The sequence below is a fragment of the Accipiter gentilis genome, chromosome 6, assembly GCF_929443795.1.
Source record: "Accipiter gentilis chromosome 6, bAccGen1.1, whole genome shotgun sequence".
NCBI classification, from domain to species: domain Eukaryota; kingdom Metazoa; phylum Chordata; class Aves; order Accipitriformes; family Accipitridae; genus Astur; species Astur gentilis.
In genome coordinates this window covers 13991683-14001589 of record NC_064885.1, presented here as the reverse complement: position 1 = coordinate 14001589, position 9907 = coordinate 13991683, and the positions used below count along the sequence as shown (strand labels likewise).

Genomic DNA, 9907 nt, shown 5'->3' with positions numbered 1-9907 from the left:
CCCGAAGGCCCAGCCCCCAGGGCGGGGCCGGGAGGTGCGGCGCCGTGGCCGGCGCGCATGCGTCCGCCCCATTCCCATAGCAACCCGCCGGCTAAGGGTACGTGGGGGAGGGACCACCCGTATGTTGGTAGGTCACGCACAGCCCTTTTCTTTACCAAGATGGCGGCCGGCCCCTCGGCCTTGTACCCAGCATAGGCTTCGCTGCGGGCCTACTAGAGGTAAAGCCGGTCCCGGTGCCCGGTGGCGCCGGCCGCGCGGGAGGGCGGCGGGGGGTGGGGAGCGCTTCAGGGAAGCGGGAGGAGGGCGCGGGCCCTGGCCCGGCCCTGGCCCTGCCGCCGGCCGCGTTCCGCTGCCTCCAACAAGATGGCGGCAGCAGAGAGACGGGCTCCGCGGGCGGAATGTCTAGCGGGCGCCCGGCTCTGCTCTATGGTCTCGGCCTTCCCGATTGGCGCCGGGTGGGCCACGTGCCGCCGGGGCGCCCCCCACCCCCACCATCGAGAAGGGGTGCGGAGGGGCGCGCTTCGCCGGCCTCCCCCGCCGCCCGCCTCCCCCGCCGCCGGTCCCCTCTGGCAGCGGCCGCCCCGCGCTGCGTCGGCGACGGGCAACGCTCCGGTGCCAGCCGAGGAGCGGGCAAAAAACCATGAGTCATGCCCCGCTTCCCCTCCGCCCCGCGGCTCAACCGGGGGTGTTCCCGGGCCGGCCCTGCGGGGACGGGGACGCCTGCAGCCGTGACGGCGCGGGTGCGGTCGCCACGCTTTCCCCCGCCCGCCCCCTTGGCACGGCGGCGGACCCCGTCCTGTGTCCCCAGGCTCGGTCTGCTCCGGAGAGCTTGGAGAGGTGAGGCAGTCCCCTCTCGCCGCGCCGGAGGGCCCGAAAGCCGAGGCTCCGGTCACGGTCTGCTCTGGAGAAGGGCTTCTGCCTCACCTGAGGCTCTTCAGGTAGAGCCAGGCGCGTCTGTGTGATAGAGGGGATATTCTGCCTCTTTACCGGACTGCTCTCTGGTTCTGTAGGGTGGGTTTATTGCCGGTTATTTGTAGAACAGGGTGATTCTGAAGAGCGTTAAGTGTGGGGAGTTCATGATTCTCGGGCCCAGCTTGGGTATAGCTGAAGTGGCTTGACGCATAAGTAGTGCTTCCCATTGCTGGCCTTCCCCAAACAGTAGGAAGGATTCCTGACTGGCAAGAGCAATTCATTCCACTGGAAGATGAGAAGCAAGACAGCAGGTCATGCTGGGAATGTTAGTAACAGCGACAGCAGCTCACTCATAACTGATAAGATGAGCCAAGGTCCTTGAATTCGCAGCTCTGGTTTAGAATTTGAATGCCAATTCACAACTCTGCAGCTGGGAAGTGAAGATTAGAGACATTCAGTCCCAAGGAGTTTGAAGGAGCCATTTCTTTTCCTGTGCTGTTGTGTAATGACAGAGAAAATTCTGCACACAGATATATGCTGTATTGCTTTATTGCAAGTTCTCTGTTTAGTAAGGCGAGTGAAGCTGCTGCCTGATTTAGTCTCCATTTTTCCTACTGTTGCTATCCAAATGCTACACAATTGTTTTCAATTAGAAGATGATTGAACAGCTAGTATAATGGCTTTCTCCCCTCACCCCACCCCAAACCAGATTGGAAAGTGGTGTTTCATGTATCATTTCATAGGTGGATTGGATATCCTTCCCTCTGGTAGAGGAATATACATCAGAGGCAAGGCAGGAAAGGAAGCAATAATGTAATTTATAGCTGTGTGTCTGCTAAAGCTCTGTTTCTCCAACCCTTTGTTTGTTTAGATTTAAGCTGTTGGAAAAAACAGTCTTCCTGTTTGTACATGGATTTTCATACAGCATGACCCACATCATAGGCAGGGCCACCCACATACTCAAGCCACAAAAAAACCCCCAACCTTTTACTTCCAAAAAAGTCCACAGTAGTATAGTTTTTCACAGATCAGAATGACAGGCACAGGAAAAGCTCTCGCTAGATGTGGAGGTAACAATATCTGGAGGCCTGTAAATGTAGGGTAGAAGAGGCAGTGTGAACATCTACTCTGAGCTTCACCACTACAGCAAGACATAGTAAACCTGGATCGTTCTCAAAAGACTGTTTTCTAAATGGCTTCTAAGAAGTGGTTAAGATGCTCTGTTTGTCCTATATAAATTGTTCCAGTGTTTCGCTCCTGATAGCGTGACACATACTCCTGTCTCCTCCTTTGTTGCAAGCTAAGCTGATTTCTTGTCTTCTTTCCCTCCTCTCCCCCAGTTCTGCCTGAAAAGGTGAAAAATTATGGCATTACTTCTTACATATTAAAGGTTATTGTGTTCCCCACTTTCTCACTGGTCTCGCTTCTCTAGGCTGGGATGATCAGGGAAGAGATTTCCCCTTGAATCATAACATTATCATTGTAGCATAATGGTAACAATAGTCACTTATTTTTGGTAGGATAAAGGCAGTTGTTCTTAGTCAAGTAGCTAGTCTTTCTTGCAGTTTACATTAAGCTGCTCCTGAAGACAGTATGGTCTACTATAAGAGCAATCTGTAACCTTGGATTTCATAGTTGTTATCAGAGTGGAGAGCCATCCCAGACAAGCCAGCCTGTGCAGTTTATGCTTTTTCAAAAAAAAACTGGGGTGTTTTATCGGTTACAGTATTTCAGCTGATAGTGCCTTTCCCAAAACATACTCCTCCCTTTGCATATAGAAGCATGTTAAGCTGGTACAAATGCACTTAGGGTTGTGCTGCTGTGAGAATTTGGGTAATTCACCCAGGTCACTACCAGTCAGATGGTTAGAGTAGTCAGCAGTAGCACTGAGACTGGTCTGCAGTGTTCAAACTGAATGCGGGTATATGGCTGAAAAAGTTCATTCACCATGACTGGGAGGTTATCTGATAATTTGAGGCATGGGTTTCTGTAGAATATGAGATTTATGTGAAAGTGTTGTTTCTCCTTTAAAAAAAAAAAAGTCATTCAACAATGGTGCAACTTTGGTTTGTATTCAAGAATTCTACAGAAGGAAATCCTCAGGCCTATACTGTGCAGAGCTTATAAAATGAGCCTTAAAGCAAAATAGCAAGACTCTGGCAAGTGTCCTCATGGGCGTTTTGAAACGGGCAAGCAGTAAAGACAGGGTCTGGAAACTGCCTTTGCACTTTGCTTGCCGCCAAAAAGAGAGAAGTTGGCAGATAAGTCAGTCGCATCCTTAGCAGGAGTAGGCACCCAAGCATACCCTGGCAAGACATGGTAACAAGAAATACAAGCCTTTTAGCGCCCTGTGGATCAAGCACAATAATAGCCTCCTCTCTGCAGTGTTACCCTTATGGAGATGTTGTTACAATCTTAACAAAGACATGCATGGCTAAAGAAGTTGCAACAGGGGTTTTTAAAGGGGGCTGAGAAAGGCATGTTCACCCAGGATGTAAGGAGTCTAACTTGTCCAAGAGCACGTTACTGAGAGGCCCAGACCCTGTGAAACTTTTGCAATATGGGTCTGTGCAAGAATGAAGTAGGTGTTATTTGTATTAAAATATGAAAACAGATAAAGAAGAGATAGGAAATTAAAACCCAGCTGCAGGATTAGGCCTCTGTTCCTCTTCCTAATTACCTTAACCTTGAAAGAAGAGAGTGTTAGGCTGTATTGTGTAGCGTGGTGGGGTTTGCTGGTGGTCTTTTTGTTTTGCTTATTGGTTTTTCTGGGGCTTTGGTCTAGAAGCTATTCCAGCAGAGTCCATGTTGCCAGGAGGCTGTGGTATTTATCGTGGGCTGTGAGACTGTGCTTGGAGTGGAAGAGAGGGTCCTGGTCAGCAGGGCCTGTCAGGGGAGGGATTGTGGAGGAGCTCAAGAGACGCCTAGAGCTGGTCTGCGGACCCCAGGTGCTTGTGCTAGGCTGGTAATTCAGGCAGGAGTCTGGCATCCTGAGTTCGGGGCTTGTTTCAAGAGCTCTTTTCATTTTAGAAATTCCTAGTTTTAGAATAATTTTGGCAGGATAAACCTGGCTTTCCACATCCAGGTTTATCCTGGATGTGGAATTATAACTGAGAGAATTCAGCATGTGGCTTTATATTTATGTGTCCTTTAGCTTTAAAAGAAAGACTGTTTATGTACTAAAAATCTTTTGATTTACATTACCATTATAAATGGAGGAGTCCTGCATACCTAATAATTCTTGTGGCCTTTTTCCCCATCTTCCTTCTGTGAACTGATGTTGCCCCGTAGCTCTCACGGTGTGACTTCAGTGGAAGAGAATCAGGGAGTGGGGTTGAAAAAAGATGTATCAATAAACCAGGAGGAAACGCTCTAGCCAAAGCAGGGGGAAAAGCTGCTTTATTTTGAATATTTTATGTGACTTTGGGTTGCTAGAAGATTTATGTCTTTAAGGTTTTAATTCTATCAAGGAAAGGTAGTCAGGATGTGATGAGTGTTCTGGGTTTATTTTGTGTCATAAGAAACTTACATATGTTAAAGCCAAAGTGGTTCTTTTTTCCATCTTTTAGGTGATCTAAAGGTGTTTCTACCCACACAAGCTCTGGTATTTTCCCAGCAGTCTCTCAGAAATACAAGTATCCTTTCTAGCAGCTACCATATAATACAGATACTTGTGTTTGAACTTGCTGGTCAGCTTCACTTGTCTCTCATGACTGGTTCAATTTTGTTGAATCTTGCAGCTGGTAGGTCTTTCAAGCTTTGAATTTATCTACTAATATTTTGCATATTATTACTAGATATACTAGCATGTAAATACCTTAGGTACATTTATCCCTTGCAGTGTTAATTTCTTGACTTCAGCTGATTCAAAAAAACCCATTTGGTTTAATCTCAGTGTACTGTAACTTTGGCTTGGTGTCTGTGTGTTCCTGTGTTTTGGGAAGGGCTAAATAGGTAGCTTCTGCAAAGAAGATGGGGCTGTGCATTTACGTACACGTTTGCGTATAAGCAAGCTGGTTGGATTTCCGTTTACTGCTCTAAATAAAACAAAATGGTAGTGGTATTTAGAGGGGGGAGAAAAACTTGTCATTATGCTTGTGGGTCCTAGCAATGCTCTTACCTCGCTGAAGTCTCTTTAATCACACATTTGGCAATTGTTGGACTTGGGGAAGAAACCTCTGGCCCCAGCAGGAGCAGCATGTGGCCCCAGTGCCAGGAGCAGGTTCCTGAGTGGAGCCAAAGGGGCAGGCAGGTGGAGCAGGGCAGTCTCAGTCCAGCGGCCGTACGGGTGCAGAGGGCTGACCTTGGCCACAGCTGCCCGTACCGTGGGAGCTGGCTGGTGTTGCTGAGGCAGCGACGGAAGCATGTCACTCTTTTGTGAGGAGCAGGGGTTGAAGCAAGGAGCTGTGTCCAGCTACAGTCACAAAAGAGGCGCTTGCAAAGCAGCAGCCAGAAAGAAACAGGGAGAAACCTGAGAGAAAAGATGGACCACAAAAGGCTTGGTTAGAGGAAATCATAATGAGTTTAACTTCAATGGAAAAACAGCCCTGTAAGAAGGGATTGGTTCAGTAGCTTAAAGACACCAAGAAATGATGATTCACAGGAAAAGTTTTGCCTTTGAGAGGATTGAATGGCACAGTAATACTCATGCAACCTCCCTTAAATGACGCTGTTTATTAATTGCAAAGTAAAATGGTTTTACTTGTTGATGCAAAATGGAAGTAGTACCAGATTCTCTTACACTCAGCAGCACGGTGTCTGGAACTGTTTTCCAGCAACAGTTTTGTCATTTCTAAAGATTTTTCACTGATGAGAAAGAACCATTTGGGAAACGTTTGGGGCTGGAACCGATGGATTTAGTTAGCATTAATGGAAGAAAAGAAAACGAACACCCAAGCAAACAAAAAACCCCAAACCAACAAACAGAATTCCACAAGTGACTTGCATATAAACATATGTCACAAATCAGGGTGATTCTGGTAAAAGCATCCATGCATATAACTTGTGTGTACACCATACCTTTTACCTGCACAAGAAAGGCCTGTGAATGAAAATTTTTGGAAGCAAGTGCTATTATCATGACAATTGATACTCGTGTGCTGTAGTTATGCATTTAGTAGTCAGATACCCCAGCAACTGACTGGATTTTAAGGAGGAAAGACTTGGAACTCTGCCATGTTTTGACTATTACTCTTCAGCTTGGAGGTGGCAGCACCCAGCCTTTCCTCTCTGTTAGTAAGCTGGTAATTGCTTGTTGGGGTCTCTGTCAAAGCCCATAAAAGTGCTGTCTGACCTGTACACGGGCCAGGTGATAAGGTGCATATCAGGACCCTGGTTTTAAAGGAAGGTTACTGGTATCGTATCTCATAATAAATATCATAAGGCTGGTATGGCTAGCTTTCATAAAGCTAACCTCTAGCATATTTTTCATCAAGGGTTGGATAACTGGAATGATCTTCTTGCATCATTCAAACGTCAGGCTTGGTTTAGGATATTGGCACGTAGCGTGGGCATTGCTCCCCTGTCCCTTTTCCCCCACCCCTTCTAGTTCTGGTTGACTAGTATTTAAAAGGTTTTTGCAGTGGGTTGTCTGAAAAATCAGCAAAGGCCTTTTTTTAGAGGAACACTGAACACCTTGATGGCTGTTGCTCAACTTGGGTGATGCCAGCTACAGTAGTACCACTTTCTGGTTCTCTTCCTGTTGTTTCCGCTATGGTGTTTCTGTCTATCCCTGCATTTCTGGCACTGAGAATTAAACTGGATATTTCACAAAATAAACTGGATATTTGCCAAAGATGAGTGGCAAACAAAGCCTAGGCCAGGCTGTGTGGCAGGAACAGGGGCCTCAGGCATGGGATGAGTACATGGGCTGAGTTAGGAAAAAGGAAGAGCGTAAGGGCCAGAGTTGAAGTAAGGAAGATTTCCCTACTGGCAGGGGCAGAGGCAAAGCCAGAGAAAGCTCCAGTGGGGCAAGAGGCCAGGAGCAATCAAAATGGGCTTGTTGCTGCTTGCCCCAGCTGCAACCTTGGGTGAGGAGCTGGGGGTGTTTGTGTCTCTCCAGGGGGCACTGGAGATGGTGTTGGCTGTCTGACCCCCCCTGCCCTTCCTGGAGAGGGGAGCGGGGCTCTGCTCTTTGCAAACCAGGCCCCGACCATTTCCATTGCACAGTAGAAAGTAAGTTTGCTGTTATCTCTGCTCAAGTGATAAAGCTGAACATAAACCTGTGTTGGAGCAGTTGAAAGCTGAGAACAACTCACAGAGCAGGCAGGGTGAGAGTATGGAACGGGAATATGTTATGGCTGGCCTGTTACTGCATATGCTTTTGTTTTCAAAATGAATACTTCAGCCTGCTGGGATTTAGGCACATGGTGTTACAAGGACCCTTGAAACCTCTGGAGAATAGCAAGTGGTAGATCTGTGACTCTTGCTTAAAAGTAGAGCTGGTTAAGTAGCATTGAGGAAACTTTAAAGTTCTACACCTGCTCTTATAAATTCATGAAATTAAAATACTGAGTTGATGGCTCAGTTGATTGCAGCAGAGTTGTGGGTAAAAATGAGAGCAAACAGCGAATATTTAGAGGAGTTTAGGAGTTCTTGGAAATTTAAGAAATGGTAACTCCTCTTTTTTATTTGAAAATTTGTATTGCTCAGGGCACTATTCTGTTAATCCAAAAGACAATAACAATGTGTGGGTGGAGGACTGTACAGCGTGAGGTATCAAAGCAAAAAAATTTGTACCTAAAATGGCATGTGTACCCTTCTAGTTCAGCCCGAAGATGAGCGGGGTGGAACTGGAAATTATTCAGTTATGAAAAGAGGTTTTAAGCATAAAATAATATTATTTGTAACAATCAGTGGAAATAGTTTTACTCCGCGTTCTCACTATCTCTCTCTCTTCTTTCATAGCAGGCTTAGAGTGGCCTTGCAGATTTGGAAGAGAAGACTGTCTGGTTTTTTCACTGTCAGTTTAGATCACCGTGATGTAATTCTGTCTAACACATGAAGAGCCTTTTGCTTGGCCTAGTAGAGATTAGGAATTAGTGCTTGTCTGTGGATATGTTGAGCCCCTGTTGCATGTGCTATGAATAGGACAAAGGGAAGGCTGCGCTTAAATAGCGAGGGTCCTATCATCGCTTTTAAAAAGTGGCAGTTGGAATTGGTTATTTACTTTAATGATTTTTCAAAGGAATTGTTGCCAAACTGAAGATTTTCTTTTTCAATTTTAAATTGCTTCTTCCCTCTCCAAACAAAGCTTCCCTGCAAGTTTAATTATTTTATTCTTTTGAGGTTTTTGTCCCAATAATGCTAACTTTTCTGGATCATATTTTCAAAGTGCTTATTGTAACTGAAAGATAGAAGTAAAGTAAAAAAAAATACAGAATTGGAGAGTCTTGTGAAGCCATGTGACTTGGGGAACTGGAACTTGGGAGGAAAACATACCATAGCATATAGAAAGTTTATTAAAATGGAGCTCTGGCATTCTCTTAAGTCTTTGTTATCCAATAAACATTAGTAACTGAGGAATCTTTAAAAGCTTTCAAGGAGCCGTGAACAACCTTGCTTAGGTTTTTCTGTACAATACCTAGAATCAAAGTAGCTAAGCAAGATTTATAAAAAATGAAACAGACAAAAATAAATTTCTGTTTAAAGTTTCCATGCTTAAGTTGCAAATTGTCCCCCTGCCCCCCTGAAAAATGTCAGTTGGGACATCTCATTTAGTTTGCCACCTAATTTTTTTTTCTTCATTTGCTGTATATACTTACCTAACTGAGTCTCTCTGAAAAGAAGTGGTTGTCATCTTTATAAACTGCTGTAAGCAGGTCCTTAAATCCTGCCCTGCAAAACATCAGCCTAAGAGTACCTCTAGGAGGGTCTTGGGGAGCATGGTGACACATTCAAGCTGAGGGACACGGTTAGCTTTGAATTTTCTGAATATATGACACTTATTGTGAAAAAAGGCAAGTGTAGGGCTTGCAAGTCCCTTGCCTTTCCAAGCTGTGTGATGTGTAGTGCATGACAGCTTCTGGCAACATCTCTTTAAAAAAAAAAAAAAAAAAAAAAAAAATTGCCACGTGTTCATTTTATATTGCAGTTGCCAAGGGAGAGGGAACAAGAGACACTGAAAAGGTAAACAAAAGAGCTCCAACCCTGTAGCCAAAGGAGGGTGAAGTGAAAGTTTCCTTTTGAAGAACAGAAAGGAAATAGCGTGTGCTTTGTTGTGCAGTATCTCTGCAATCCTCTCTTCTTGGGTAACTGTGATATTAGCAGGCTTTGGGAAGTAGCTCTCAGCTAATTATTCGTGGAAGATTTTTTTTTTTTTCTTCTGCAGTGCAGGTTGAACAGAGAGCACTGCTGCAGCACCACTCTGAAAGCACCTGTGTATGATGAGCACACAGTGTGGTGGTAATTTAAATTAAAAAGCAAGTTCAGATCAGCATAAAGAACCAAAATTTAAATTAAAGGTTCTGACTGCAAGTAAGAAACCTCTTTTACTGGTAGGAGAGTTAGGTGTTGGAAGAGGTTGCCCAGAAAGTTTTTGCAGCTTTGAAGTTTTCAAGACCTGACTAAAGAAAGCCCTGAACACCCTAGTCTGACCCTGCTTCAAGCAGGAGGTTGGACTAGAGACCCTGGACACCCAGACTGCCAGCCTGTTGCAGGATGTTCTGAACTTCTGTTATTTCTTTTGTTTCTGCTACTCTGTGCTATTGTCGCTTTCCAGGCAATATATTGGGAATCCTTGTTTTCTGAATCTCTTTTCCAGTTCTTGAGTCAAGTCAGTATTTTGCTTTACTGTGAAACTGTAAAGCAACATGGGAAGATACTGTATTTCGTTTTGTCCCTCATGTTTAAAAAGTATTCCTCTTCGAAGTGTTTATTTGCTCTCCAAGGCTAAGAACTTGAAATTTGCTTCTACGCTGACAATCTTTTCAATCCCTAAATTTGCCTATAACCACCTCCAAAATACAGGTGGGAAATTTGCCTCAGTCATTCTTGG

The 9907-nt window shown here is 45.2% G+C and overlaps 1 protein-coding gene across 1 annotated transcript in view; it reads left to right on the top strand.

Moving 5' to 3' along the window:
* The first annotated feature begins 76 nt into the window (after positions 1-76).
* HDLBP (high density lipoprotein binding protein) overlaps positions 77-9907 on the top strand; it is a 42229-nt gene continuing 32398 nt past the window's right edge. The window contains exon 1 of the mRNA XM_049802087.1: positions 77-218. The gene's annotated coding sequence lies outside the window, so the exon portion shown is untranslated. The remainder of the gene's footprint in view (positions 219-9907) is intronic.